Here is a 21,522-nt window from a genome sequence, read left to right as displayed (position 1 = left end):
GGCAAGGTGGCCCATGTGGTGAGCTGGCCCACATGGAGTGCTGACGCATGTAGAGAACTGGTGCAGCAAGATGATGCAGCTAAAAGAGAAACAAAGGAGAGACAATAAGAAATGCAGCAGATCAGGGAGCTAAGGTGGCGCAAGAGAATGGTCGCCTCTTTCCCACTCTGGAAGGTCCCAGGATCGGTTCCCAGAGCCTCCTAATGAGAATACAAGCAGACACAGAAAAACACATAGCAAACGGACATTGAAAGCAGACAATGGGGGGAGGGGTGATTAAAAAAAGTTGTTAAAAAAAAGACTTACTGGACTCCTAGGAAGAGAATATACAACCCAGTGTTTCTTACACTTATTTGACCACAACTTCTACATGTACAGAGGACCTCTCAGAGTTGTTATACTAAACACATTCTCATTTGGAAGTGCTGGACAGAATAATTTCTAATGACCCTTCCAGAAATTTCTGAGTCTGTTTTCTCCTATTAATGTGTAAGTCCTTGATTCTATTATTTAATTATCAGCTAAATAATATAAGATTCCCCTTTTCCTTAGTAGTTTGCTTCAGTATAATATATGAGGCCATTTTGGAGAAAATATGTAGGAAATAAAATAGTCTGCTTTTATTTCTAGGATGTTTTTTAACACTGGACACACGAGAAAAATCCCTGCTGGGTTTTGTTACACAGTGACTTACAGTTGAATACTGACCATAACAAGGGTGAATGTGTGTGAGAAGGAAATTGGATGTGATTAAGGCTCTGGGTGACTCTACAACTGGATATGTAGAGGAGGGAGGAGGCTGTGGGAAAGGCAAACAACCAGGAGTATCATCTTCTATTTTCATGGAACATTTCCAGGTGTATTACCATGAAGTGGGTTGGAGACTCCTGCTTTCAAGAAGACCCAGAACCATGTTGGGAGTCTGGGTACTTGGAAAGAGTAGCTGTTTTTGAGCTTATTATGTGCCTGTCACTAGTCTACACACAGCGAAGAGAGTGAGGAATGGAGCAGACAAGGTTCCTTCTCTTGTGGGGCTGACATTCTAATGGAAGAGAAAGACATTTTCAAGGAAATGACTATATAGAAAAGGATCATTTCAGATGGTTGTAGATTCTGTAAAGAAGATATGCTGGGCATGGGATAGTGATGAGGGGTGACTAGATAGAATGGTGAGGAAAGGGTTTCTGAGCTGTAACCTCAAGGAGGTTAGTGGGTTGGTGCTGCGTAGAGCTAGGGGCAGAGATAACAGACCAAAGGAAGGCCCTGAGGTGGGAAGGAGAGTGGCACCATTGTGGGACAGAAGGAGACTAGTGTGTTTGACGCTGTATTAGTTATCCACTGCTGTGTAACAAATCAACACAAATGTGGCAGCTTAAAACAACAAGCACTTACTGTTTTACACTTTCTGTGGGTCAGGAGCCTGGGTTCGGCTGAGCTGAGTGCTCTGCTTAGGGTCTCACCAGGGTGTTGACCAGATTGTATTTTCACTCAAGGCTCAGCTGCAGAGGGATCTGCTTTCAACCGTGTTCAGGCTGACGGCAGAACTTATTTCCTCGTGGATGTATGGCTGAGAGCCCTGGCTTTGCTGGCTGTTGGCTGGTGGCAGACCTCACATTCTGCAGTTCCTAGAGACCACCTACAGTCCTTTGCCAGGTGGGATTCCTTAACATAATTGGTTACTCCCCTAAGCCAGCAAGGAGGATCTCTTCTCTCCGGGAGACCTGAGCCCAGTTCCTCTTTTAAGAAATTTTACCTGATTAAATCAGGCCCACCTAGGATAATCTCTCTTTTGAGTAATTTAATGTCAACTGATTTGGTACCTTAATTACATCTACAAAATATCTCTTCACCATTGCCCTATTCTATTGGCTAGGACAAACCACAGCTCCTGCCCATATTAAGAGGAGATTACACAGGATATGAATATGAGGAAGTGTGGATCATGGGAGCTACCTTAGAAATTTGCCTACTATAGGCTCATTGCGAGTGACAATGGGAGCTGTATGGCAGGTACTGCTGGTTGCCTGCTCAATATTTAATCCCTCTTTTTTTCCCTGTCAATAAAACTCTGGGTTTTTTTTTTTAGGAGGCAAAGTAGTTGCCTAAGAAGACTTGGCTTCTCAGGTTCCCTTGAAAGTACAGTTGATTGGGTGACACAGTTCTGGCCAATGAGTTACAGTAGCAATCTAAAGAAATGTCACCAGTTTCCTAATAAAAAGGAACAGACCAGCAGGCATGAGCCTTTCCCCACTCTTTTTCCTTCCTGGAACTTGAACACAAAGTCCAAGATGGAGCAGCCATCTCTGTGATCTTGAGGCTTCCTATTTTTCTAAGGATGCCAGAGGAGGAGGATAGAACCTGGGTCTCCAAGGGCATTCTAGAACTTCTCTGGACAATTTCTGGACTTCTTGTCATGTGAAAAAACATTCTCATGTTAGGCTACACCAATTTACTTAGGTTTCTGTTACATGTAGCCAAATTCAAACCTAGCATATATAATGATATAAGGTAAAAGTCAGATTATGAAGATGCTTGTTATGGAGTGTGGGTTTTAGTCCAAGTCAAAAGGGAAGTTATTGAAGTCTTTTAGTAAGAGAGGTGCCTGGATTGTTTTATGCTTTGGGAAACTCTCTTGGCTATTTTGTGACACACTGAATATAAGTTCAGAGTGTGCACAAGTTTAGAAGTGGAGACTCAGAGAAGATCAGTTGTCCAATGTTATACAGCTAGAGGGGGACAGAAAAGGGATTCAAATGTATGTATGTTCTCTTTTTTTCCTGGACAGTCTGGCTTTGGTTGTTGTTTCTGATTTTAAGCAAGGTCTGATGTTTTCGGAAGAACCCAGAAGCCACCAGTTCACTGGATTTATCTCTAGACTCTTATTCTCTGAAAAACCTTAATTTTCACCATCACAAAAGAGGAATTCATTCTGGGTCTGGAAAATTTTCCAGATCAATCTGGGTCAACTTAATTAAAGCTAAGAAAAGAGAGCTGTGTGTGTGTGCAGGAGAGAACTTCCTTTCTCTTATGATTTGCTAACACTTTCTTTTAAGTTCCTGTTGACTAATGACCACCTGATAATAAATTACTAATGCTCAGAAATGAAAATGATTCCAGCATCATAATCAGAACTGTAATCAGCCCCAAACGAATGCTAAATGAGCTTGGAACAGGGTACTTCCCTTGGACATGATGTTGAATTTTATCCAGGCACCTCCAAGGGAGTCCTACAAAATTTGACGTGTTAGGCAGTGTAGCAGCTGAATGAACTGGACTGTGAAGGAGGAGATCTGGACTCCACCTCTTGGCCCCACTGATCACTGGTGACCTTGGGAAGTCCCTCTCTGGTCCTCAGTCTTCTACATGCAGAGTGATGCTGTCTAACCAGAGAAATGGTTTTCAATCTGGGTTCCCCAGAGTCTTGGGACTCCATGGGCGCAAGGATCAAGGAAGGGGACTGCTTCTTTGGGTCAGTTGAATCTGAAACTGAAAGATGAGCATCGGGCAATGAAGGAGCTGTAGAAGCAGACTCCTGCAACCTTGTCCCAAGGGCGCTCACCTTTCTGTCACGGCTCCACTGTTTTGCTCCAGTGGGGGGTACCAGCCTCTGCAAGTCACTGAGAAAAGCATCTGCTCTAATTAGACCCATCATGAGCGGGCAGGTGGCTTCCCGTCCGTCCTCCTGGGGAATCTGAAAGTTGGCCATCTGCTTGTTTACCATGAACAAAGTCCCCTTTGCCCTCTTGGCTCCTTGGCAAAGCTGACTTGGCCAGGCAGGGAGAGCTGGGGCAGACTCTAGAGAAGATGAATGAGGAAAAGATAGAGAGATGCAGCAAGAGGGCTAGGAAGAAACACCCTAGGGCTTAGATCCATTAATCCTGGAGGAGAGAAGCTTACTGTGTGGAAGTAGGGTAGAGTGTAGGGCAGTCTTCTGTAGGGTATCCAATGTTAAGAGTTTTGAGGGCATCATTTACTTCCTTCATAACTTCAGTCCAACCACTGATTTACAACTGCCCACCCACCCATCCATACACCTCTGTCCATTCATCCATCCATCTGTCCGTCTGTCCATCCATCCATCCATCCATCCATTTATCCATCCATCCCATAGACATTTGTTGATTCCTTACTATGTATCTGGGGATGTAGAAGAAAATGAACTCTTTTGGGAACTCACAGTCCTAACATTGTAACAGATGTGTAAGCAAATGATTACAATGCAGTCTGAGAAGTGATTGTAATACACATAAATGCAAAGTGGTATTAGAATTCAGAAGAGGGAGGATCTGCTTGGGGGAGTGGATCAAAGAATTCTTCAAGGAAGCAGTGATATATCAGCTAGTTCCTGAAAGGGGAGTTTAACTTTGTCAGTCAGACAAAGTGGGACGAGGGTTTATTTTTTTCATTTATAAAAAGGAAGGAAATTTTTTTGAGGCCCAACAAAATAATCTTAGTGTTACCAGATTTTGTTTAGGTTCTTTGACTAAGCTGGAGAAATGAATTTCAAGAGCATGTCAGGTGAGTTAGGTCAGTAAGTTATTCAGGTAGGGAGGGAAGAGAAATGGGAGACATGAACAGATCAGGAATCCCAGGTAGAGAGGAAGGGGGTGAAAAGGGATAAAGAGGGCTGATTTACAGACTACAATTCCCCATTATAGATTGTAAATGCTCAGGTTTACTTGTGTGGCCATGCGGCAGAGGGAAAATGGCGAGAGTGGCACAGAGGGAAGGAGTGGGTCCAGAGGCAAGAGAGCAGGGCATGTGCTCAGGTCTTGCAGTCTGCTTTATAAACTATTAAGTATTCCACCCCTTTACTAATGGCAGGGGAGGGCTTCCAGCTGTTTGCTGTTTGGATTGATTACCCCACCCATCCATCCCCCATGACGTCCCAATGATAAAGACCCTAGGGAACATCCGGGCGTTTTCTTAGCATCCAGAAGAAGTCTTTGTTCTGGATAGCAGAATCTTGGGGTGGGGTCTTCCAGCAGCCATCTTGGGGGTTACTGATGTCCACGTGGACTCTCTGCCAGGTTCCAGATCCACCCATTAATTCCCTATCATATTAGCCTGCTTCATTAGTGACAAGTAAATACCAGCCCAGGTAAAGGACTAGTGAGATACTGGATGGAGGTGAGAGGAAGGGGTCTTCTCCTGATTCTTCTCGGCCTGCAGATGTGAATGCTTCCCTCCAGGCAGGCTGTAGACTTTTTGGGATGTTGCCAGTTTGAGGGGGCAAGGCCTTTCTTACTCTTTACGGATATATTATCTCTATTCCTCTTCCTCCCCCTCCTTCTAAGCCTCAAAAAAAGTCTGGATTATTCAATTCAAATTTCTTGGCTGATGAAATTCAAGTTTTATTCAACAACTGATTGTTCTTATTCAAAATATTGGGGGAAAAAACCATTCAAGGAAAAATCATAGATAGTCATAGCAGGAAGTTACCTCAATCAAACTTCTCTGTGTGGCGTCTCCTACAAGTGAGAACCCAACGGGCCACGTTGCTCTTTTTGTGTATGTGTGCATGAGGCTGTGTGTATGTGTTGATGAGTGTGTGTATGTGTGGGTCTGTGGTGTGTTTGTGTTGATTTTGCTTTAGAAAACCAGCCCGGTTAGGGTTTGGAATCGTTGCGTCTCAGGCGTCTCTTAGCGCCAGCACTGCCACATTGCCGTGGAGCGTGGAGCCTGACACCTATGCCCGCAGGGTTCACCTGCCCGTCCATTCATCACGTATTCGTTAAGCTTCCCCTAAGCTTTAGGCTTGGCAGCAACCGATGCTGACGGGAACACAATGATGACAAAGGCTGGTTTCTTGCCCTCAGCGAGCCTGCGGTCTAGCGTGGGGCGCAGCAGGCTTCTGCTGTAAAGGGCCAGGTAGCAAATATTTTTGGTGCAACCATCGTAGCGCCATATAAGCCATGGCAACATACTTCAGTTTCAGTTACCAAACAGATGTGGCCCCAGGCTGGAGTTGGTGGGCTCCCTCGTCTGGCTGGGGAGTCCCACAAGGAACCAGACGGCTGTGGGAAGCGCCGCCGGGGGGTGGAGTGGCCGCACCGTGCTTCCCGGGAGCAGGGAGCAGCTCCAGACCCAGGCTTGGGCCGTGGGGCAGGTGTCTGGAGGCGGCGGCCTTGACAGGTGAGTGGAGTCCGCAGGTGGGGCGGAGGCCCGGGAGGGGTTGGGAAGGTGGGGGCGGGGCTCTAGGCTAAGCAGCCAGTGTGCAAAGGAGGCTGAAGGCAGAAGAGGAGAGGATGCTGTGTGGAAGGCAAGACCTGAGAAGAGGGCGGGAGGCTTTGGAAGGAGCTGGCAGCTGAACGTGGTCAAGAGAGGGAAGGGGTTTTGGACCAGGACAGGGGGTGCCCTCAGCTTTCCTTCTGCTCACGCTCCCGTGTTAGCGGGCCGCGGAGGTGGCCTCCGGCCCCGGGGACTGCCGGCCCACCCACCGCAGGGCCCACACAGAGTGGGGCAGCGGCTCCTCCCGGGGTGATCTTTGAAGCACCTCCTTCCTTAGGCAGCCTGGAGGCTGGGACAAGACGCAGTGCCCTCAGGAAGACGTTTTAGCTGCAGAACTGGGGGCGCTGGTTCAGCCAGAAGCACAAGCCAACCCAGGCGTTGAAACGGAGCGGGGATAATGAACGGCCACCTGCTCAGGCCCAAGCCCCACGCGCGCGGGCCCTGCTGAGGGGCTCCAAGGCTCCAGTGTGGACGAAACCTTGCAAACGTGGCAGTGGAGTAAGAGACAAGATATCTGAGCGCTCCTCCCCTCCCGCACTTCACGTGGGTCTTGTGGACCAGGATTACCGAGTGCTCTTTGCTTTCTAGAACCTTTGGAAGATAAGTGGTATAAGCACTGCTAAAATAGGGACCTCAGAGAGAACCAACCTTGGTGTGAAGCCTGGCTGTCGTATTGCTAGCAGGCTGCTCAACTTCTACAAGAATCAGCTTTCTCTTCTTTTAAATAGGGAGAACGTTCGAATGCTTATTCTGTGTCTGGTGTGAATGTTATCATTATTGGTTTCAACTTCCAGGACCTGGCACATAGCAGACACTTAGCAAATATTTGTTGATGACTTAATCATGGCTTATGGAACGTGCAAAGCATATTGTTTTTAGGTACTAGGACTACACAGCTTAATTTGCTAGTTAGGAGATTGCTTCTAGGACAGCTTCCCTTGGGTATGCATTCAAGGTTGCCCCCAGAGTTCTTACTCCACTTTGCCCAATTTTGTCCATTCCATGTTATCAGAGTCCCTAAAATCAAAGTTCCACTTTCATTCCTGCTGTCACAAAGGTGGCTCATTATATTCTTGTCTGAACCATATCTGCGTTGTCCAATCTGGTTTTCCCGCCATTAGTCTTTTCATGCTCTGTCCATCCGCCTAACTGGGGACAGACGGAGCTTCCTCAAAAACAAATAGGGGGTGGGTGGGGAAAGGAATGGGGAGTTAATGCTCCCCATTTCTGTTTCTGTTTGGGGTGATGGAAAAGTTTTGGTAATGGATGTTGGTGATGGTAGCACAGCATTGTGAATGTAATTAATGCCAGTGAATTGTATGTGTGAAAGTGATTAAAATGGGAAATTATGTTGTATGTATGTACTAGAAATGAAAAAAAAAAGATCTCTAATCTCTGCCTAATAGACAGTACAGATGCTCCCTGATGCTTAAACTTCAAATTGTCCTCCCCAGCCTGGCCTGTGAATACCTCTGGAGCAGGGCATCTCAACCCAGGGTGATTTTGCCCCCTGAGGGGCATTTGGCAATGCCAGAAACATTATTTTGGTAGTTACAACTGGGGTGGGGGGGGGCTACTGGCCCCTGGTGGGCCCCAGTTGGGGTGCTGCTAATCATCCTACAATGCACAGGCTGGCCTGACAGCAGATGATCCAGCCCCAAACAAAAGTCGTGCTGAGGCTGAGAAGCCCTGCCCTCGCCCCACCTCTTTCCACCACCCATCGCACTGCCCGTCGCTGAGGTCTGTACATGCCTCCCCATTCTCGCGGATCTGATTTCCTTTGTGCAGATCACTCTTCATCTCTCTCTTTGCCCCCCCACACTTATACTCAACCTTTGAGACCCATTTCATATGCTTCTCTTAGGCCAGAATTAATTGTTTCCTTCTTGGGGAATCACCAGAACTTTATCCATATGCTTGTTATAGCCTTTACCACATTTTAATGTAATTATTTGTTATGCCCTTACAATATTTGCTTCTGAGCCTTAGTATCAGGACTGAATCTTCTTCCTCTCCATATTCCCTTTGCCCAGTATAATAAGTACTTGCAAAATGAATGAGTAAAATATTCAATATAATAAATGTTCAAAGCATTTAATCTTTGATTTCTGTGCTATTGCTATTTTGAGACAAATCCTCTGGACTGATATGTAAAAGCTTGATTTTCTCTACTTGTTCCTTGCCTTACCTACTTTTCAGGTAAATTGCATGCAGAAAACCTTCAGACTTTTCTGAAACTCAGAAATGATTTGTGTTCATGATTCAATTCCAATTTCATATCTTCAGCATTTTCACATTCAGTAACATATTCCATTTTGCAGCAAATCTACTGATACTGCCTAAACACAGTTTTGTTCTGCTCTATCCCGTGGCACTTTTCCCATCACCAATCAAGGGTCTTATTTTTGGGAATGGAAACCAATGCTTCCCACGTGTGCCTGCCAGCTTCTCATTCACGTTCAAACCAGGATTATATCTTCCTGAAATGGCATTTTCCCCTCTTGTGGCAGGAATTGAGGTTTTGTGAACCCAAGGACCTGACCTGAGTTAGTCTTACTGCTGTACCCCTGTGCCTCATGCAGCACCTGCCTTATAAGAGGTGCTCAATGGATACTTGCTGAGAGAATACCAAATATTATGAGTTATTATGACACTTTGGTTTGCCAGACCAAGATCATCTGAGAATCACAAGGAGAGGTTGTGGGAAGAACTCAAATCTTGGGTCCTGCAAACCTAGGAAGGCTCCAACTCTATGACTTATTATTCCATGTGCTCAAGGTCATGTTAATTTTTTTAAAGGGTAGGCAAAGGAGTAAAGAGTTTATTAAGAAACAAGAAAAGAAGTAAGTATGCAACCCGGGACATGAATTGTGGGCGTGCTACAGGATGAGTCGTGTGTGTGGACCCAGGTCAGGCCTTTTTAAGACCTTTCCTTCTCCCCTTCCCTAATATTGGGGAGGGGTCCCAGCTGTTTGCTGTTCTGATTGGTTGCCCCATCTGTTAGCTCTTAGGGGGGCCAATGGGGAGGCCCATTGTTTAGAGGTACCCAGGACTTCCCCTTGAACCTGGAAAGAGTTCCAAATGGGAACTCAAGGCCAGGGTCTAGAAGGGGTCTTTCCAGCTTTGATCTCAGGAGCAGGGGGTTTCTGGGCAGGGTTTCACAGCCATGTTCCCTGCCAGGTCTCAGCTGTGACTTGTCTTCCTTCTTTTTCCCTATGCTAACCTGCCTCAACTTTCCCCTCAGAGTTTACACACTTATTCTCAAGGGGGAGCTGAATGGCAATGGTTAGTTTTCTGTAGCTGCTTCCTGCTGGTTAGGGGGAGTAGACCCTGCCTGACAGAGTGTAAAACTCTGTGGCTGTTCTGTTGAGGTTGAGGGAAGATGGATCTGGCACTGTGGTTGGAACTGGATGAAATCCCTGCATGACTAGTATCTTGTTCTGAAAGGCATTGATTCCGGAAGAAATAAACTTAGAATATAAGATACATGGTCCTAGATAAAAGGATAAAGAAGATATCCGAGATGGTAGGTGGACCCAAAAAAGGGGCCAGTCATGACATAGTGGGCTACGAGAATAAGAAAGGCCAGGGGCCTTCGGAGGCTGCATCTTCCCAAGGTTGATGGGAAACAGCATTCTTCCTTGAGTTCTTTTATGCTGCTGGTTAAAATTGTGGCAGGCCTGCATGGTTTGATATAAACTGCCAATCCCAGTTCCTGTGGCAGTGGTTATGTTTAACTCAGCTGAGAGACGAATGAAGAGAGGGACTGCCCTAGACATAAGCTCACAAAGACAGTATAGACAACAAGACAAGCATATGGCAAGCAAAATAAAGACAGTACTTACGAGGGTCATCCCTTCATCTTATAGGTACATTCATTAACTACTTAGAAAATGAATTAAATTTACCAGGACTTTTAACATGTTCAATATCCCTCAGCATATGATCTAGAATAGAAGAGATATTATTACAGTCATCAGGTATAGTTACAACACTTAATATAATCAATCCACAAGTTCCTCTTTGAGCTGCAGGTAATAGATCTAAGCTCCAGGTTTGCAATACCATAAATGTTATCTCTCCATGGGAGCAGGCCCTAATACGATTCTGTTGGTTTAAGTTCTACTCACATTACTCTGGTAATTATTGCTCTACTTGGTAGATCCTTGCCACAACCAGCAGGCTGCAGCACTGGTGGCCCTTGGAGGGAAGCTCCAGTGTTTCACCGGCGTGCTGCATAGCACCCTTTCAGCCCTATGAAACAGAGCCAGTCTGTTCATGGTAAATCTGTCTCTATCAAGCCATTGCTGGCTGCTACAGGAGTCTGAAATTGTAGTGTGCTCTCCAACCCCCTCAGGAGCATGTCTAGAGATTTTAGGGGTTGTAGTAACCAACATAGCCAATAACTTAGATAGAGAGGCACCATACAGGGTACTGAAAGCCTGGTTTGAATGCACAAGAGAGTTTGACAATACTGAAATCTGTCTCTTTTAATTTTTATATAATAGAAAGTAAATAAATATAATAAAGTAAATATATTTTCTAATTTTCTAAGCTTTCTGTATTCTTTCAATGCAGTTTATAACATATCAAATGAACTTAACTATTTTAGTACTTTATTTTTTTTACTTTCACTTTTATACCTTTACCATGATTACATTAATTAACAGGTCTTTTATTTTAGCAGTACAGGGAAAACTACTTTTTCTATTATTTTATGAAAACCTACGATTCTCTATGGAATCAAGAGTCAATCCCTTACCACCATTTTAATATGCAGATTGAGGTGGCCTCTTACAGGTTTCTCTGTTATGAAGCTACTTTTTGTTATTAATTTAGATTTCTAATTGATAATGGCTTCCTGGAATCAGCCATTTAAATACTTCACTTTAGACAGAGATATGCAACTTCTTTTAATTAACTGTAAGTTAATTTTACCTTTAAATGTGCTTATGAAATTACAGTTAGGGAAGCAGATATGGCTCAATGGATAGAGCTTCCACCCACCACACAGGAGGTCCAGAGTTTGATGCCCAGGGCCTCCTGGCCTGTGTGGCAAGCTGGCCCACATGGTGTGCTGCCGTGTGCAAGGTGTGCTGCCCCGCACAGGGGTGCCCCCCCATAGGAGTGCCATTCTGCACAAGAGTGGCCCCTACTCAAGGAATGTCCTACTTACAAGAAGTGCCACCTCACACAGGAGTGCAGCCTGCCCACGAGTGGTGCCACCCACACAGAGAGCGGATGCAGCAAGATGATGCAACAAAAAGAGACACAGAGAAGAGACAATCTGAGTGGCAATGAACTAGGGAGCTGAGGTGACGCAAGAGAATGATTGCCTCTCTCTCCCTTTGGAAGGTCGCAGAATAGTTTCCTGGAGCCACCTAATAAGAACAAAACAGACGCAGAAGCATGCACAGTGAGTGGATGGATACAGAGCAGACAATGGGGGGAGGGGAAGGGGGGAAAGAAATAAATTACGGTTAACAAACAATGAAATTTACCCTTGTCCATTTGAAAGTCTTGTAAAATTCTAAAACTGTGAATAAGCTTAAAAGCATATTGACTGCCAGTTTCTAGAATACTCATAATTAATTTGTTTTAATCATAATTTAGAAAAGATGTTTCTGTAGCTCAAGGACTTTTTCTTTACTTACTGAAATTTGGTAATCGGATTATTAATCACCCTTATTTTAAGACTATTAAAAGGTTTCACACTGCTTAGCCTAATTTGGGCTCTAGGAATATTCATTCACATATATAAGTGCATATTTAATTGTTAAGAATTTGAATAGAACTCTTTTAAGAATTTTCATTTGTTAATTTGATATTACTATCCTGATGTATGAAAATATGCTGAGCAAATAGGTAGACACAAATAGAGGGTAAGACACAGAAACACACAACTCATTATTACTTATAATTTTCATTCTCTTTCAAAATAAATTGAACTATAAAATAACATTATATTCAAAAGATCTCTTTGAAGGCTATTTCTAATTAATCTGCACTGTGACCATGTGGTTTTGCATAAGGATTTCATTTTTTTTCAGTTATTGGCTTATAACCAAATTGTTTGCAATGCTCTAAAGTAACATTTTCTTTTACTTCAAATTCTGTTTATTTCCCATTTTGACTTTGACAGACCTTGGATGAGCAACACTAATCACAGTATATCCTCACTGAGGTCATTGACGTCTCAGGGAAAGCTGGTTTTGTCTCGGCTGCTTTCAAAATTCTTGATGCTCGGTGGTGGGTACGGAGGAGGGGGGGCGGGTGGAGGGGTGGGGGCGTAGGAGGGGTAGGGGGGTGGGGAGTAGGTCCTCACTCCCCAGAAGTAACCGGACTCCAATGGCCTCTGGACTGGAAGAGTGGGTGTTCAGAGGCCAAGGATTCCCACCACACAGCCTCAAAGTCGTGGGGTCCCTCTGGGCTCTGGCCCAGGTAGGTAAATTGGCGTCCGCACCTGGGTAATCATGAGAGAAAGTGGACAATTAACACCAGTGGAATGAGATGAGACAAGGGTGTCTCAAATTTGCCTTTCCCCAAGCTATGGGAAGAAGTTCCCATGCATTCAACCAGAGGAGAAAAGAGTGGCTATCTTTACAGAGGTGAGCAAGTACCCTGGTTCACCTGTCAGGACTGGTGAGGCCAGTCCTGACATAGCCAGAAGCGAAGGCACACAGTTTAGCATTACCATCACAATAGTAGGTCCAGGGGAGAAGCTAGTCTTACAATAACTGTAATCAAAGGCAGGTTCAGTTTATAATCACCATTACCTGTAGCAAGCACACTCAAGGGTGAGGCGAGACTTGAAGTAACCATAAAGAAAGGTAAATTAGTATAAGATTACCATCACAATAGTAGGTCTAGGCTAAATCCACCCAGTGACAGCAATTTCAGATATCATCCTTTCGCTGTTTTATAATAAAGCCATCTGTACAGTGATCTTAACTCTTAGTTACAGTTTCTAGTAAGTTTTCACTTTTAAAGCAAACCGGGCAACTTTCTTGTAAAACTATTTTAGGGTTGCTAAGTTTTCCCACTTTTCTCTCAGTTGAACTGATTCCATTGTGATTCTTAAACAGGAGCAGGCTGACAACGTTAAAGCAAACCCAGATTAGAACAGAAGAGGGAATTTTACACGCTTAGCATAGGGAAGGACCTGAGGGCAGCCATTTTCCGGGAACTTTTTTTATCTTAATTGATGGCTTATGAGGAGGTTTCCTCTTCTACAGGGGAGATGTCCAGTAAACGCCTAGAACTTGATTCCTCACTCACTCCCTCTATTAGGCGCAGTGGAGGCTGGAGAGGTCGGGAGTGGCAGGTCAGGCCCGAGTAAAGCGGCTCCCCTGCTAATTAAGAAACTAAGACTCTTACCTGCCCTGTCAAGGGTCACCGGAGGTTCCTCCTGGTTGGGTTCACCCGTGGCTTCAGGTCCTTTCCCTCCTCCCTGGGGGCGAGTCCCTGGGGGCCTGGGTGGTGAGGCAGCTTGGGGCCAGGCTCCTGCTGATTGGCCTGTCACGGTGGCAGCTGAGGCGAGCCTGCCCCACATCCTGTGCCGCTGCTCCTTACCTTCCCCATCTTGGCGGTGAGGCCTCTAGTGATGAAAACGAAGGAGACTGTTCCTGAAAGCCAGTTAATGGTAGCGAAGGGGCCCAGGGAGAGTTTCTGCAGCGTTCTGTGGCTATCCAAGGTAGACTGGCTAATAAAGCGAGTTCCTTGGAAGATCTGTCCTTCTCCAGAGCCAGGCTCTACCAGAGGGTATTTTCATTGCCTCTACCAGCTTTCCTGTACGTAAGGCTGGGTTCCTGTCCTGCCTCTGAGTAAGTTCCCTGAGCTGATGAAAACCGACTAGTTTGGCAGCACATGTCCTCTTCCCTTGAAGGAGACGTGACCATGTGGTCTCCTCGACCCTCAGATCTGCCTGTCTCCTTCTTTCCGCTTATACAAGTTTAACCAGAACTCAGGGTCCCATACAAAGCCCACTCTCGGCCATACTGTATGGCAGGAAAAGATTAGCCTCTTCTGTTCCAGACCATCGGTAGGCGAGTTGTCCCAATTCCTTAGAGTCTGCTGGAATGCTAGAGAAGCCACACCCATTGTTTTAGGGAGAAATGGGGAAAAAAATGTCTGTCAGCTGATCCAGCTTTTCGGCTCCTGGCCTGACTGAACTTTTACCCTCCAAACTGAAGCCCAAGCTGCTCCTCTGGTTTCCGGCATCCTGGAAACCACAGACACCGGGAGTCCAGGCGTCCCTGGCATGAACTAGCACTTGGGAGACGTCTGGACCCAGGTTCTGGCCTGAAGCTGCCCAGGTGAAGCTTTTCCTAGCAGAGGGGCTGGCTGGAAACCTTTCCTCTGGGCTCCTCATGCAGAGGGCTTAGAAAGGTTGGCCGTGAAAGAGGCCACTGCCAGCGGCCAAGTTCTGCAGTTAAAACTAGGCTCAGGGGCCTGGAGGAAACGGGTGAGTAGGAATTTCAGGGCCTCCTGGGGGCTGAGTAAGGAACAAACCTCCCTCCTGGCCCAGGGTGAGACTCCTGGGCCTTGCTAATAAAACAAAAGAGGGCACAGACAGGCTACAATGAAAAGTTTACACTCACCAGTCCTTGCCCGGGTGGGGCAGAGTTACCTGCCTCTGTCTCCTGGCTTGGCTCACAAATATGTTAGCAGAACGCTCTGGGTTCTGGGCTTTTAGGTTCAAGATTACGTTGCCTAAAAGAATTTAAGGACACGCCATGGGGTAGACAAGGGAGCAAAGAGTTTATTAAGAAACAAGAAGGGAGATAAATACACTACAGGAGACATGGATTGTGGGCATGCCAAAGGATGAGTTGCGCTATAGTCATATTAATTTTGTTGAGGCTCAGTTTCCTCATTTTTCTGATGGGTCTAATTTATACCTTTCTCCCAGGGTTGTCGGGGTGAGTGCAATGATCAGCACACGGGGAGTATTCAATAATGGTAGCTCTTAATAACAGTAGGACAACCACCTGGGATGGATTGCTCCATGGACTGATCAGACACAGAAAGTCTGGTCAGGGAACTGCACAGCCTCCCAGGCGTTTAGGGATTCTTCCTGATTCTCCTGCAGAGTTCCCTTCTTGCTTTCTCAGGGTTCCCTCCCCATTCTGGTCCCACTCATAGGTCTGAACCTCAGTATGTGGAGGGAGACCCAAGCCAGCTCATGATGATATGGGCACAGGCATCCTGGATGTCAGAGGCAGAAGGAAACTTGAGAGAGCCCGATTCACCACCCTCAATGCACACGGGGGCCTGAAGCTCCGACATGTTGATTAACTTGCCCGGGGTCACACAGTGAGGCAGTAGTAGCCCGGACTTGATCCAGGTTCTCCCGACTTCCAAGCCCTCGTTGCTTTTCCTGCACAGGGAGGTCTGTGGTTTGCCTTTTATTTGTTTATTTATTTAAAAAAATTTTTAAATGTTACATTAGAAAAATATATGAGGTCCCCATATACCTCCCCACCCCCCTCACCCCACTCCTCCCATAATAACAACCTCCTCCACCATCATGGGACAGTCATTGCACTTGGTGAATACATCTCTGAGCACTGCTGCACCACATGGTCAATGGTCCACATTAAAGTTTACACTCTCCCCCAGTCCACCCAGTGGGCCATGGGAGGACATTCAATGTCCAGTAACTGTCCCTGCAGTCCTACCCAGGACAACTCCAAGTCCTGAAAATGGATAAGGCATTTTTTTTTTCAAATTTTTTGTCTTATTTATTTTTTTAATATTACATAAAAAAAATATGAGGTCCCCATATACCCCCCCACCCCTCTCCCCCCATTCCTCCCCCCATAACAACAACCTCCTCCATCATCATGAGACATTCATTGCATTTGGTGAATATGTCTCTGAGCACCGCTGCACCTCATGGTCAATGGTTTTGGTTTGCCTTGTGTGCTTTAGTGACCAAAGCACAAATGCTATTAGCATTGAGCCTATAGAGATGCACATGGCATTTCTTCCTGCAGCCTAAAATGAAATTCCTGATTCAGCTTTTGGAAGCCTGATGTCCCCTCATGAGAATGGCACGTGCAGGAAAAGTACTTCCAGAAGGGGTTTCTGAGAGTGATGCTCCTTAGGAAAGCAGCTCTGGCCCAGACTCTGATGTCCTTATGCTGCAAGGCTGGCTTCTCAACAACAAGCCTTTGAAGTCTCCTAGCCATATAAACTCTTTTGTCTTTACCATTTCCCCAGAGTCTACAACTGCAAGCAGGAGAATCCCATCCATCAGCCATGTGGGATCTAAGTCACTCCTGGTGTGCTTTTCAAATTGGGGCCCTTTTCACTATTAGCCCCGCCCCCACATCTCACCATTGGCCCTTCTCGCTTTAACCCCGCCCCCAGCACTTCACCATTGGCCCCCCCTCATTTTGGTGCCACTTTTCAAATTCCTGGCATGCCAAAGCCGGTAGATCCCCTTTCCCTCCCTCCTTGAATGGCAGTGCCGCAGGGTCTGGCTTCCCCTTTGTGGAAATTAAACTTAACCCTTTCCGACACAGGGACAGATGCAGGACATTATATATCCTGCCATAACCCATTGAATGGACTGGAGAGGGTGTAAACTATAATCCATGGGGTGTAGCAATGCTCCAAAATGTATTCATCAAATGCAATGAATGTGCCACACTGATGAAAGAGTGTGTTGATGTGGGAGGAGTGGGGTGGGTTGGGGAGTGGGGTATATGGGAACCGCTTATATTTTTTAATGTAACATTTTCTGTCATCTATGTATCTTTAAAAAAAGAGAGACAATATAAAAAAATTTAAAAAAAGGAAAAAACAAGAAACAAACAAATGAACAAAATATAAGCCTTTAATGGTGGAGCTGCTTCCCTGCAGGAAAACGGCAGGGAACTAACTGAGCCCCAGGACACTTGACTCTCCTTTGCCACAGCCTCAGTCCTGGTTCTGAGAGGTGGGGGAGGTGAAGCTTTGGGAGCCAGACTCCCCGGGTTCAAAGTCTGGTTCCACCTCTTCTTGCTGGGTGGACCACAGGGATGTCTCTTAATCGCTCTGCATCTGTTTCCTTCTCTATAAAATGGAGAGGGTCCCAGTGCTCCTCAAAGGGTTGTCATGAGGCTTAAAAGGGTCAAAGACAAACAGCACTTAGAACAGCATCTGGCACATGGGAAGTGCTCAATAAATGCCGGCGATAGATAAATGCAGGTGCTGGAAGCCTGCTCTGATCCAGGTCTACTTCTCATTGGTTGTGTGATTTAGGTAAGTTACTTGACTGCTCTGAGCCTCGATTTCCTATGAGATGAATGAGTATAACCATGGTAGAGGTAGATCCTGGCTTCCACATAACCAGCTTGGGGCCATTTTCTCTGATTCCCATATATTGTTTCTCATGAGTTGGAGCTTTTGCACATCAGCTGATGGGAGGCAGCCTGACAGGCTCCTGTGAGGATGCCTCTGGCAAACAATCTTTCTTAGGAGGGTCTCCAACTTTGTCTGTGCAGCAGTGTCTGTGCCAAGAACTTTACTATTTTATTGTATCTGTATAAAACCAAGCAGACAGAAGAAGGGCTAATCTGACTGTGAAAGAGCATAAGTCTCATAAACTAAATACAGTGGCTCCAAAGAAAGAAAGAAAAAAATGAAGATAAAATCACAAAAGCCACAGCGCACAGCAGAGCTTCAACTTTAGCCAGAAGATCTTTGAGCTTCAGCTTATAGCCTGTCACTCAGTTGTGAAGGGGAAGAATAAAATTAAAGTACATAGATGCAAATGGCTGAAGATTGCCTTAAAAATGAAGTTTAATTGGGTATTTCCTAACCATGTTATCTTTCTGGATAATGCCCTCCCCCATTGTAGGAACTGGCAATCTCATGGACATAAAGTGCCTGCCACAGTGCATGGTTTCCCGTGACCATCATCATCCTCAGTTGCATCAGTCACTGGCATTATCATCATCAGTGTCTGTTGGGTGGCCTCAGAAGATTTAGTTGAATAAGTGGAGACTGAAAACATTGACACATTAGCCATCATCTCAGGTAATTCGGAAGTCAGCCATGATGTCCCTCAGCTTCTGCTTGAATATCTCCAGCACTGGGAGCTCATTACCTTCTGAGGCGCCCATTCTTTTCTTAGGTGTGCTTGAGTGTACCTACTATGTGCCAGTGTATTTCCTGGGGAATTTCCACCTAGTGGTTTCTCTGCCCTATATGAAGTCATAGAAGTAGTGAAATCTTTCTTTCACATGGAAAGATAGTCTCCCTATCCTTCAAGAACTCATTCATTCATTCACTCATTCATCCATGAATATTTCCTAAGCACCTGCTACATACTGGCTTCTGTGCTCAGCCTTGGAGGAGTCCCAGGGCTAGTGGGGGAGATAGATGATTACAATCTCTAATTGGAATTACAGGGTAATTACAGCCTGGAAGTATAAGGAGGTGAGCACGGTGGGCCCCAAAGGGGAAGCTAAGCCAGCTGGGGTGGCAGTGGTGAGAGAAGGTTTCCTGGAGGAGATGACACCTGAGCTGATGAGTTTCAGAGGATGAGTGGGAGGTGGGGATGGGGACTGGTAAGGCATTTCAGAGCCGTGCAGAGACCTCAGTGCCTGGCCCAGCACATAGTAGGTATTCAGTGAACGCAACCATCATAGCAATCAATGTTCCAAGAAACATCCAGAGCAGCGTGGTGGAGGAGAGAGCAGTCCCCAGAGTAAGAAAACTGCCCTCGTCCCAGGCAGCCCATGAAAGGTCTGATTCAAACCGACTCATTAACTCCAAGACAATAGAAAATTGAACATCAAAACTTTGCTCAAAAGGCTGAAACAGCCATTGATTACGAGTCAGCCTTCTTCTTTCCTTCTTATCTGGTTGACTGGCTTCCGAGGGCTTCTCTTTCCACGTAATTAAAGAGCTAACTTATCTGTCAAGTGTTTCCACCGACAGCCACCATTCTGGGGGAGTCCAACAATCCATAGATTTCTTGCTGTCTGGTCCCACAGTGAAAAACCCCAAATCCAGCAGAGCTCTGGTCGGAGTCTGGATCTCTGAGGCCACACAACACCCTTCCATTTACCACCAAAATAAAATAGAGGCAATTGGAACCGACGATTGTACAAGAAAAGGGTTCAGTTGCAAAAACCGCCAGGCATGAAGCTTGGCTGTCACTGGTCAGAAGAAGGAAACGGGGAGGGTGGAGGGGAGTGCGTGGCATGAGCTGAGGGTGGCGTGGCTGGGTGTGATGCGTGCATGTTTTGCATCCAGGTCGGGTGCCTTCTTGGCTTGGCACTTGGGGGCAGTGAGTCGAGCTGCTGGAGCCTCTGCTTCGTCACCCGTAGAACGGGGATAAGAGCTACTTCGTGGGGCAGAAATGAGAGCACACCTGAAGGTGGCTGTCCATGAGGGGCCTTCAGCTGCTGGGGATGCAGCTCTCCTGAGTGCAGCTTGTGCCCTTGGCATTTCCTGGGAAGGAAGGAGACGGTTTATTCCCTCAAGTTAGACCCTGGGCTGCCCTCCCAGCTAACACGGTGGCAACCCGCCCCCGAGGAACCACAGAGGAGGGCTGGTCATGCTACGTGCCTGAAGCTGGCAGAGTTCCTGCCCAAATTGAAATGCAGGATTTGTCACAGGCACTGATGTCCCCTTGTAGAAACAGATGAGTGGATAAAGAAAATGTCATACCTCCCTGCAGTGGAATATCATTCAGCGCTAAGAAGAAATGAAGTGCTGATCCCTGCTTAACCCGGGTTAGCCTTGAGGACGTGATGCTCCGTGAAAGAAGCCACATACGAAAGGACAAATGTGGCATGATCCCATTTATATGAAACCTTTAGAATAGGCAAATTCATACACACAGAATTAGATTACAGGTTACCTGGGACTGGGGGGATGGGGGATAGAGGAGTTCATGTTTCATGGGTACTGTTTGGATTGATGAAAATTTTGGTGTTTGATGGTGGTGATGGTAGCACCACATTGTGAAGGTAATTGACACCACTGAATTGGGCACTTAAAGATGGTGAGAGGGAAGTGGACTTGGCCCAGTGGTTAGGGTGTCCGCCTACCACATGGGAGGTCCGCGGTTCAAACCCCGGGCCTCCTTGACCCGTGTGGAGCTGGCCCATGCACAGTGCTGATGCGCGCAAGGAGTGCCGTGCCACGCAGGGATGTCCCCGCGTAGGGAAGCCCCATGCACAAGGAGTGCGCCCTGTAAGGAGAGCCACCCAGCGCGGAAGAAAGTGCAGCCTGCCCAGGAATGGTGCTGCACACACGGAGAGCTGACACAACAAGATGACGCAACAAAGAGAGACACAGATTCCCGTGCCGCTGACAACAACAGAAGCGGCCAAAAAAAGAAGAACATGCAGCAAATGGACACAGAGAACAGACAACTGGGGCGGGGTGGGGGGGAAGGGGAGAGAAATAAATAAAAATAAATCTTAAAAAAAAAAAAGATGGTGAGAGCGGCAAATTTTACATTATGTGTATATGTTATATATGCTTTACGTTACCACAACAAAATAAAATAAAAACAGATGTGGCGTGGTGGGGGGATAAGGACTCGGTGTGGGGTCAGAGCTGAATTCCCATCCTGGCTCCACACAAGCCGTGCGATGGTGGGAAATGGCTCCCGCCTCTTGGCTCCAGGCTGGGGATCAACGGTGAGCAACGTGGCCCTGTGGGGGCAATGACATGCGCATCGGGAGTCAGGAGGCCCGGGTTCCAATCACTTCTCTACTGCACCCGTCCTCAGCCAGGGTGATTGTGCCACCCGCCCCCAGCCCCCGGGGACATTTGGCAACAGCAGCAGACATTTTTTTGCTGTCACAGTGAGAGGAAGGTGTGTGCGCCTCTGCCATCTAGTGAGCGGGGGCCAGAGACACTGCTCAGCATCCTGCTGAGCAAGGGACAGTCCCCGTCGTAGGGCGACCCAGCCAGATCGCCAGTGGTGCCGAGACGGAGGCTCCCCGCTCTGTCGCCTGCTAGCTTGCTAAGGTCTGTTCCCGCACCTGCGGAAGGCAGGTAAACACAGGGCCTGTCCTGGACGGTAGTTCTACTTACAGAGACGAGGTGGCACCTAGCAGGCCATCAGGCCCCTGGCCAGCCCTCCTTAAGTAAGTGTGGGTTTCCGTGGGGCTGAGGGTCGATGGCATATACTGGCGGCGTGAGCACAGCAGGGCCACCAGGAGCGGGGGCGACGTGCGTCCTTCCCCCCTTCCCTCTCACTGTCTTTCGCCAGTGGAAGGCGCCGTCACCCGGCCAAGAGAGCCCTTTGAGGTCCTGCTTGACGTTCCCTCTCTCTCT

This window comes from Dasypus novemcinctus, chromosome 23 (genome assembly GCF_030445035.2).
Source record: "Dasypus novemcinctus isolate mDasNov1 chromosome 23, mDasNov1.1.hap2, whole genome shotgun sequence".
NCBI lineage: Eukaryota > Metazoa > Chordata > Mammalia > Cingulata > Dasypodidae > Dasypus > Dasypus novemcinctus.
The sequence above is the reverse complement of the archived record's forward strand: the minus strand, read 5'-3'. Positions refer to the sequence as shown.